Genomic DNA, 9,725 nt, shown 5'->3' with positions numbered 1-9,725 from the left:
AATTCTTCAGGAGGAATCAGCACAAGAATGAAAGTAACGCTGATTACCTCACCGAATTATGAAAGCTGTCAAAGCACTGCCAATTCGGGGCAGGACTGGCAGATTCTCTACGAGACAAATTCGTCTGCAGTCTCCTAAGCGAAGGAACACAGAAAAGACTACTTTCTGAGAAAGATTTGACACTGGACAAGGCTTTCAGTGTGGCTGTATCATATGAAGCAGCAGCAAGAGGAGCTGCAGAGATACAGCAAAAGCCACAGGACTTCGGCACCCATGAAATGACACGGGGTTTCGAGAGATGTTATCGCTGCGGCAGATCCACCCATGACTAGAATGACTGCTGGTTCAAGGACAAAGCATGCAGGCAATGCGGAAAGATGGGACACATTGCACGTGTATGCAGATCTGGAAAGAAATCCGCTGACAGTAAAAAGGTCAATAAGGAAAAGTACAGAAAGGTACAAATGATGACGGACAGTAGCTCCGAAGACCAGAAGAGCGATAGCGACTCCGGAAACAAGAGACTAAGCTGTCTCAAATTACATAATGTAATTGCCAAAGAAGATTACCAGACCATTTGGGTTACCCTCACGATAGCGGGGTCCCCATTCAAAATGGAGCTAGATACAGGATCAGCTCTGACCGTCATGAGTCGACGAGATTACGAGCGGCTATTTCCGCATATACCTTTGAAAGACACATCCATTGTCTTGAAGACATATACGGGGCAGAAAGTATACCCCAGAGGGAAAATAAGGGTGCCTGTTGTATACAATGGCAAGGAAATACAGAAGTTGTATTTATACATTCTGCAAGATGGTGGTCCACCGTTGTTGGGACGTGAATGGATCAGAAAGATATGTTTAGACCGGCATTCCATTCAGGCACTGACGGTGACCAGTAAGAAAAAAAACGATGATGACGTCATACCTGGACGATTAAAAGAAATCTTGGCTAACGCCAAAGAAGTGTTTCAACAGGAACTCGGAACCCTGAAAGGCGCCACCGCCTCAATAAAAGTGGAAGATGCGGCAATTCCCAAGTTTTTTAAGGCAAGGCCGGTGCCATACGCAATTCGTCCAGCCGTCGAGGCAGAGCTGGAGAATTTGGAAAAAGCAGGCGTGTTATCCAAGGTAGATTGGAGCGAGTGGGCAACACCCATCGTCCCGGTCATGAAGAAAACGTTGAATAATGATAAATCTGAAGAACAGAGAAAAGTTCGCATCTGTGGGGACTTCAAGGTGACTGTAAACCCGGTTCTTCACACGGTACAGAAGATATTTTTGCCTCACTATCCGGAGGGAAACGTTTCACCAAAATTGACTTAGCACAGGCATATCTACAGATGGAGGTTGAGGAGGCCTCTAAAAAGTATCTCACGATAAACACACACAAAGGCCTGTACCAGTACAATTGACTGGTTTTCGGAGTGGCATCAGCTCCGGCTATCTGGCAAAGAGCTATGGAGCAAGTCCTGCAAGGGATTCCGGGGACTCAATGCTACCTAGACGACATCCTTGTAACAGGAGAAAATGACAACGAGCACCTTGCCAACTTGGAGCAGGTGCTCACAAGGCTGAGAGAACGGGGCCTACGAGCAAATCGCCCCAAGTGCGAATTTTTCCAGAAACAAATATCATATTGTGGCCATGTCATTAACGAAGAAGGGTTGCATAAGTCACCTGAAAAAATTGAAGCGGTCGTAAAGGCCCCAGCGCCTGAAAATGTCTCACAATTAAGGTCGTTCCTGGGATTAGTAAATTACTATCATAAATTTTCACCAAACTTGTCGACGGTTCTGCACCCGCTTAACGCACTGCTATAAACGGGAGTAGTTTGGAAATGGAGCGAAGACTGCAAACGTGCCTTCCATAAATGCAAAGGCTTGATCACGTCCAGGGAAGTGTTGGCTCATTACAACCCATCACTGCCAATCAGACTGGCGTGCGATGCATCCCCTTATGGCGTGGGAGCCGTATTATCGCATAGATTCCCTGATGGCTCGGAGCGGCCGATAGCTTTTGCGTCACGCTCATTGAACTCAGCTGAGCGTAACTATGCCCAGATCGACAGGGAGGCACTCAGCCTGGTGTGGGGGGTGAAGAAATTCAACCATTACCTACACGGACAAAAATTTACCTTGTTGACTGACCATCAACCCCTCGTCTCCATATTCAACCCTAAAAAGGGCGTTCCCATCATGACAGCGCAAAGGCTACAGAGGTGGTCCCTTTTCCTAGGGGCACACCAATATGACATAGAGTACAAAGGAACAAAACAGCATGGGAATGCTGATGGGTTATCGCACCTACCGTTGCCAACGGTGGAAGAGGCGCCTACAGTGGACCCAGTGGAGATATTCCACTCGATCATAGTGGAATGTCTACTGGTGACAAATTCTACCATTGAAAAGGAAACGCGAAATGACCCGACTCTCTCACGAGTCTACGATGTAACGGTGAAGGGATGGCCAGCACATGGCGAACCACTGTTGCCAGCATTCTCGCAAAGAAGAGAACAGCTGTCAGTGTGCCGAGGAACCTTGATGTGTGGATCCAGAGTGGTGATTCCACCCAAACTCAAGGATAGAGTGCTAAAGGAGCTTCACGAGGGGCATCTGGGTGGAGTGAAAATGAAGAACTTCGCCAGAGCGTTTGTGTGGTGGCCAGGTATCGATGGAGACATCGAAGAAATGACCAAGAGCTGTCTAGGATGCCAGAAGGTCCAAAACGCCCCACCACAAGCCCCTCTACATCCATGGGAGTGGCCCTCATCTCCATGGCAAAGGGTACATATCAACTTTGCTGGTCCATTTATGGACTCAATGGCCTAGAAATTCAGTGCCCTTAGCGCCGATTTTGCGGCGCTAGAGGGCCTAGCGCTGCAATTGGCGCTGCCGCCTAAATTGCCTGGGGCCCTTCCGCCGCGGTAGACCGGTAGCGCTGCGCCGGCACCGATGACGTCATCGGTGTGCGCAGCGTCCCGGTTGCCGTGCCGACGGGCCCCAGCGCCGAAATTCAGTTGCGGCCGCCTCGCCCGTGGCAGCCGCAACTAAGACTCTGGCAACAGAGTCCAACATGTTTTTGCGCCGGCGCATTAAAGGCCCCGCGGCGGCCGGCCGCTTTCCCGCCGGCCGCCTGGCCGCAGCTCCCTCCCCGGACTTCCCCCCGCCCCCCCCCCGGAACAGAAGCAAGCCCGGCACTTGTCCGAGGTGCCGGGCTCATTTTTAAAAAGATTTTCGCGGGCCGCGGCCGGGTGCAGGCAGCTCCTCCTTAAGGGAAGGAGGAGGCCTGCACTTCCCGAACCTGCCGCACCGCAGCGGGCGCCGCAGCGCCGGAATAGCACCGAAATTCAGCGCGTTGCGCCAGTTTTCAGGCGCAAACAGCTCTCAGCAGCGCCGGCAGCCGTTTGGGCGCAGAACTATTGAATTTTGGGCCCGACCAGCGCGACTTAGCTCCGGCACTAACTTCCGGCGCTAAAGCCCTGGCTGCGCCAGAACTCAATTTCTAGGCCATTGTTCTTAATCACGGCGGATGCATACTCCAAGTGGCCGGAGGTAATAAAGATGTCCTCCACCACCACGGAAAAAAACCATCACAGTATTAAGGACCATATTCGCCAGGAATGGGCTGCCTGAACAGATCTGTTCTGATAATGGACCGCAATTTGTATCCGAAGAATTCAGGAAGTTCTTAAAAAACAATGGGGTTAAGCACTACACGTCCGCCCCATACCATCCCGCCACCAATGGATTGGCTGATAGGTTTGTCCAGACCTTCAAGAAGGCCATAAAGGCCATGGGTAATGAAGACATAAATCTACAACATAAGGTAGATAACTTCTTGTTTGCGTACAGGAATGCAACACATGTGGTTACAAACCAAACCCCCGCCATGATGTTTTTCAATGGAAGACTAAGATGCCGGCTGGATTTGGTCAAGCCCAACGTCAGAAGGGACGTAGAGAACTGGCAATTTCAAAGCATGAATGAAAGGCCAACTAGAACCTTCCAGATAGGCCAACCAGTTTTGGCCCGGGACTACCGTACCGAGAAATGGCAGCCTGGAACTATTTGCACACGACTAGGACCACTGATGTACACAGTGGACATTGGAGAAAGCATAATAAGGCGCCATGCTGACCAGATCATAGAGTCATCCGAAAAAGGACAACCTACACCACAACTCTATACGCCTAGTGATGAAGCAGAGATACCCATAGTATCTACCTCCGATCCGGTGATACTGGAACCACATGAACCCGACACTGGCATTGAAGCCGAATCGACCTTGCCAAAAGAACCTACTACACCACCGAGGCGTTATCCGGACCGAGTCAGGAAGCCTCCAGAGAGACTGAATTTGTAATTGATTAACTTCAGCAAATGTGTATATTATTGTTCTTGTAAAAATGTTATTTAATGATTACTTAAAATGTTATGTACTATTTATCTAAAAGGGGAGGAATTGTAGTGTATGTACCTTTAAGAGGAACTATGTTTTTGAAGCCCCTGTATACTGTAGTACCAGTAGTGACCACTCGGGTATATAAGCCTGTGTAACGTCTTGTGTTGTTAGTTCACCTCCAGACTTTGTTCAGTCAACACTTATTAAATCAACTCCTGCATTCCGTGTCTCCATTAACACATGGATCTAACAGAAGAGGTAGGTTTTAAGGAGCATCTTAAAAGGAGGAAAGAGAGGTGGAGAGATTTCGGGAGGGAGTTCCAGAGCTTAGGACCTCGGCAGCTGAAGGCACGGCCACCAATGGTGGAGTGTTTAAAATCAGGGATGTTCAAAAGGTGAGTGGGACTTATTGCGAGTTAGCACATGGGCGGCAGAGTTTTGGATGAACTCAAGTTTATGGAGGGTAGGACTAGGGAGGCCGGCCAGAAGTGCATTGGAATAGTTAAGTCTAGAGGTGATAAGGACATGAACGAGGGCTTCTGCAGCAGATTAGTTGAGGTAAGGGCAGAGATAGTGATATTACGAAGGTGGAAATGGGCAGTCTTCGTGATAGAATGGATATGAGGTAGGAAGCTCAATATGAAGAACATTAAACCAGTTACCTAATGAAAGAAAACAGACAGACACATACAAATTCTGAAAATGACTTTTCGTCAGGATATGGGGGAAGCTTCAAGATAGGGAACAAGTCTTGGAAAATTCATTCTCATCATTTTTCACGTTGACAAACTTCTTTGCTTGACATCTATGGGAAATGATAGATGGTTGGAGTTCTGAAGCTGGGCACCACAGGATATGTATGTTGCTGTCCTCTCTTCTGAACCATAAGCTAATATAAAAAGGCAGCTATAAAATAGCTTCTAAGGCACACTCAAGTTATGTTGCTTTTCTTGGATGTGGAGTGCAGTCATTTTCTGGAGTAAGAAAAATAAACAAGAGGTGTTTAAAACATTATTTTTAATTCACTCTCAGGGTGTGACACCGCTAGTAAGGCTGGCATTTACTGCCCATCTCCAGCACAAATGAGTGGCTTGCGTGGCCACTTCAGAAGGCAGTTAAGAGCCAATCACACTAGTGTGGGACTGGAGTCACCAGATAATGGTGACCGCTTTCCTTCCCTGAAGCATATTCGTAAACCAATTGGGATTTTACAACAATCCAACAGCTTCCTGGTCATTTTCACTGATAATGCCACGGTTGGATTTGAACTCATTGGGCAGGATTTTCCTTGGGCCGTGGAGGCGGGATTGGAGGCGTGTGGGGGGTTAAAATCTCGAAATCAGGGGGGCACGAACCCATCCCGCCCCCAACCCGCCTCCATGCCAGTTTCAAAGGAGACGGATACCCGACCCGCGCTGGGACCCGCCTCCTCGAGGCGGGAAGGGGATTAGTGCCAATTAACTGCCTGTTAACAGGTAGTTAACAGGCAGTTTTTAGCCTAATCCCTATTTTTATTGCTGAAGTTTGGAATTCCCGACGGCTCCAAACCACGCTAAGTTAGTGAGGCGGGCCGTCGAGATGAAGGACTTGGAGGGTTCGAGATGTCCTAGGTAGTGGAAAAGAGGGAAGTCATATGAAGTCAGAAATAGATGGTAGAAAGGTGAGAAGCAATAAGCAAAGGAGAGAAACACAAAGGGCCAAACTAATTCATAATGAGAGTGTGAAAAAAGCAAGCCTGAAGGCTTTGTATCTTAATGCTAGAAGCATTAGGAACAAGGTGGATGAATTAGTTGTGGAAATAGAGGTAAACAAGTATGATTTGATTGGGATTACAGAAACGTGGCTGCAGGGTGGGCAAGGCTGGGAACTTAACATCCAGGGATATACAATATTTAGGAAGGATCGGCAAAAAGGTAGGGGAGGTGGGGTAGCATTGCTGGTAAAGGAGGGGATTAATGCAATGGAAAGGAAGGATATTAACTCGGATGAAACGGAATCTGTATGGGTAGAAATGAGAAATAGCAAGGGGAGGAAAACGTTAGTGGGTGTGATATATAGGCCTCCAAATAGTAATATGGAGGTGAGGGAAGGCATAAAAAGGGAAATTAGAGAAGCGTGCGATAAGAGCACAGCTGTCATCATGGGTGACTTTAATTTACATATTGATTGGACTACCCAAATTAGTAAAAATTCTGAGGAGGAGGAATTCCTGGAATGTTTTCGGGACGGTTATCTGGACCAATATGTCGAGGAGCCGACTCGAGATCAGGCCATTTTAGACTGGGTATTGTGCAATGAGAAGGGACTTATCAGCAATCTTCTTGTATGAGGCCCCTTGGGTCAGAGCGATCATAATATGATCGAGCTCTCAGTCGAGATGGAGAGTGAGGAAATTGAATCAGAGACTAAGGTCCAGAACTTAAATAAAGGGAATTACGAGGGTATGAGACGGGAATTGGGTAAGATTGATTGGGTGGTGTTTCTGGGGGGATTGACAGTGGATAGACAATGGCAAGCATTCAAAGATAGAATGGAAGAATTCCAGAACATGTTTATACCGGTTTGGCATAAAAATAAACCTAAAAAGGTGACTCAACCGTGGATAACGAGGGAAATTAGGGACAGCATAAAATCAAAAAAAAGGGCATATCAACTGGCAAAAAAAAGCACCAGACCGGAAGATTGGGGGCAGTACAGGATACAGCAAAAGAGGACAAAGGGATTAATCAGGAAGGGGAAAATAGAATACGAAAGTAAACTTGCAGCAAACATAAAGACAGACTGCAAAAGCTTTTATCGGTATATCAGGAGGAAAAGACTGGTAAAATCCCAAGTCGGTCCCTTGCAGTCCGATTCGGGAGAATATATAATGGAGAATAAGGAAATGGCAGACCAATTAAACTCATACTTTGGTTCTGTATTCACAAAGGAGGACACAAATAACCTCCCAGGAATATCGGCAAACATAGGGACTAATGAGAGGGAGGAGCTGACAGAAATTAGTATCTCTAGGGATATGGTGTTGGGTAAGTTGAGGGGACTGAAGGCCGACAAATCCCCGGGGCCTGATAAACTACATCCTAGGGTACTTAAGGAGGTGGCCCTGGAGATAGCAGATGCTCTAAGGATCATCTTCCGGAACTCCATTGACTCGGGAACAGTACCCGTGGATTGGAGGGTAGCTAATGTTACCCCAATATTTAAAAAGGGGGGTAGAGAGAAAGCAGGGAATTATAGACCAGTAAGCCTTACATCGGTTGTGGGCAAAATGCTAGAGTCCATTATTAAGGATAAAATAGCGGAGCACTTGACAAATGGGGAAAGGATCGGACAGAGTCAACATGGATTTACAAAGGGTAAATCGTGTTTGACTAATCTGCTGGAATTTTTTGAGGAGGTAACTGGTAGAATAGATGGGGGAGAGCCAGTGGATGTGGTGTACCTTGACTTCCAGAAAGCCTTCGATAAGGTTCCACACAAAAGATTATCATGCAAAATTAAGGCTCATGGGATTGGGGGCAAAGTATTAACGTGGATAGAGAACTGGCTGGCAGATAGAAAACAGAGAGTTGGAATAAACGGCTCGTTTTCGGAGTGGCAGGCAGTGACCAGCGGGGTGCCGCAAGGATCTGTCCTGGGACCCCAGCTGTTCACAATATATATAAATGATCTGGATCAGGGAATTGGATGCAATATTTCCAAATTCGCTGACGACACTAAACTAGGAGGAGGGGTGGGCTCTGATGAGGATGTCAGGAGGCTACAGTGCGATTTGGACAGGTTGGGGGAATGGGCGGATACGTGGCAGATGCACTATAATGTGGATAAATGCGAGGTTATCCACTTTGGGGGTAAAAACAGGAGGGTAGATTATTATCTAAATGGCAATAGATTGGGAGATGGGGAAGTGCAGAGGGACCTGGGTGTTCTTGTGCACCAGTCACTGAAGGAGAGCATGCAGGTGCAACAGGCGATTAAGAAGGCAAATGGTATGTTGGCCTTCATATCAAGGGGGTTCGAGTATAGGAATAGGGATACCTTACTACAGCTGTACAAGGTGCTGGTGAGACCGCATCTGGAGTATTGTGTACAGTTTTGGTCGCCCCATCTGCGGAAGGATGTTCTTGCCATGGAAAGAGTGCAACGGCGATTCACCAGGCTGATACCTGGAATGGCGGGAATGACCTACGAAGAGAGATTAAATAGTTTGGGCTTGTACTCACTGGAGTTTAGAAGATTGAGAGGGGATCTCATCGAAACATATAAAATTATGGCAGGCCTGGACAGTCTGAATTCAGAGAGAATGTTTCCAATGGCCGGGGAGCACAGAACCAGGGGCCACAGTCTAAAAATAGCGGGCAAATCATTTAAAACAGAGATGAGGAAGAATTTCTTCACTCAAAGAGTGGTGAGCCTGTGGAATTCCCTGCCACAGAGGGCTGTGAAGGCTAATTCAATAAATATTTTCAAGAGAGAATTGGATATATTTCTGAAGGCTAAGGGGATTAAGGGTTACGGAGAAAAGGCGGGGACGGGGTACTGAACTGGTAAGATCAGCTATGATCTCAGACGAAGATCAGCCATGATCTCATTGAATGGTGGAGCAGGCTCGAAGGGCCGAATGGCCTACTCCTGTTCCTATCTCTATGTATCTATGTATGTCCGGTGTTCAGGTGAGTGATGGGTGCATGAGTGCAGAGGTAAGTGTGTTTGGTGTGTGTAAAGTGTTTAAAGAAGTTTTACTTACCTTTACTTACCTTTACAGCCTTCCTTCCTTCAGGTCTCGGGAGTCCCTCATCTCACCGGCACAGAAAGCAGAATGGCCGCCAGCTGTCAAAAGTTGCAGCATTCAGCTTTCTGTTCTGGAGAGATCTCTAGACCAGCCTGAGAGGAAGGAATTAACTTAGTGTACAGATTGTCAGTGTTTGACAGCTTCAAAGAGCTGTCAAACGTTGATATTTCATCTGTCAAAAGCTCTTGACAGATTAAATGTCAACCTGTGACGTCACCTGTTGCCGGGTGGCCCTTAATTGGCCTGCTGAATCTGCTGGGCAGGCTCAACAAGGTCAATCAAGTGAAAATCGCGTGGGTTGGCCACAACTCGATGGAGGCAGGACTACAAGGAAGTTGTAGTCCCGCCTCCTACACGCCTCCAGAATCAAAATCCAGCCCGCTATGTCTTCCTCACCTAAAAGATAAAGATAATTCCAGAAAAACTATCTAATTTCACACCCTGTTACTTATCCTTAACCATTGCTTGATCAGGTGTTTCTGTCAGCCCAACAGCACATGTACTGCATTCTACACAGCAGTTAACCC

This window comes from Somniosus microcephalus, chromosome 1 (genome assembly GCF_052327205.1).
Source record: "Somniosus microcephalus isolate GS21.2 chromosome 1, FLI_Smic_1.0, whole genome shotgun sequence".
NCBI classification, from domain to species: domain Eukaryota; kingdom Metazoa; phylum Chordata; class Chondrichthyes; order Squaliformes; family Somniosidae; genus Somniosus; species Somniosus microcephalus.
The sequence above is the reverse complement of the archived record's forward strand: the minus strand, read 5'-3'. Positions refer to the sequence as shown.